This window comes from Eumetopias jubatus, unplaced genomic scaffold (assembly GCF_037043125.1).
Source record: "Eumetopias jubatus isolate StellerSeaLion01/CBP00866 unplaced genomic scaffold, mEumJub1_p1.0 scaffold_6, whole genome shotgun sequence".
Taxonomy (NCBI): Eukaryota; Metazoa; Chordata; class Mammalia; order Carnivora; family Otariidae; genus Eumetopias; species Eumetopias jubatus.
The window spans coordinates 66,583,772-66,584,387 of NW_028274812.1; positions in this window are offsets into that span (position 1 = coordinate 66,583,772).

The following is a 616-nucleotide window of genomic DNA, read 5'->3' on the forward strand; positions in this document are numbered from 1 at the left end:
TAAGATGAGGCCAAGGTAGTTTGATTTATTCTCCCACCAACACTATTTGCACACAGTATGGATTAAGCAGTTACCCAAAAAGAAATAGGAATGTAGATAAAACTGACAAATGCAATGCAGGGTCTCAGCAGATGGCACCAAAAAACAAAAACAGAGCCAGAATTGAGATTGCTGAGGGCATGGCTGATGTTCTGGTAATTTCCTGTCAGGTGCCCACTTATCCAGACTCCACTCTCTCTCCTGGGCAAAAATAATACCCTTTCTAAATAGGAATGGGACAGCAAAATGGTGACCCTTGTTTAACATTCATCTTAGGGAGGCGATTTATTTCTCCTGCCCAGTATTCGAGAAATAATAGTATTTGTGTATTTGTTCTTAAAACCACATAAGTAACCAATTAAAAAAAAAAAAAAAGAACAGGAACTTTCACATCCAGATGCAGATTTCTTCTTCTCTTGAGAAAAAGAAAATCTGCGAATTGTGGGCAAAAATCTGCTGGGCCAGAAAAAAAGCCTGCCACTTCTAGACAGGCATGAGCTCTCCAGCTCATCTTAGGTACCACTACTTACATCTGGCCCCCTTCCCTCATTTTCAGTACCTACATGGTCCCTGTAGT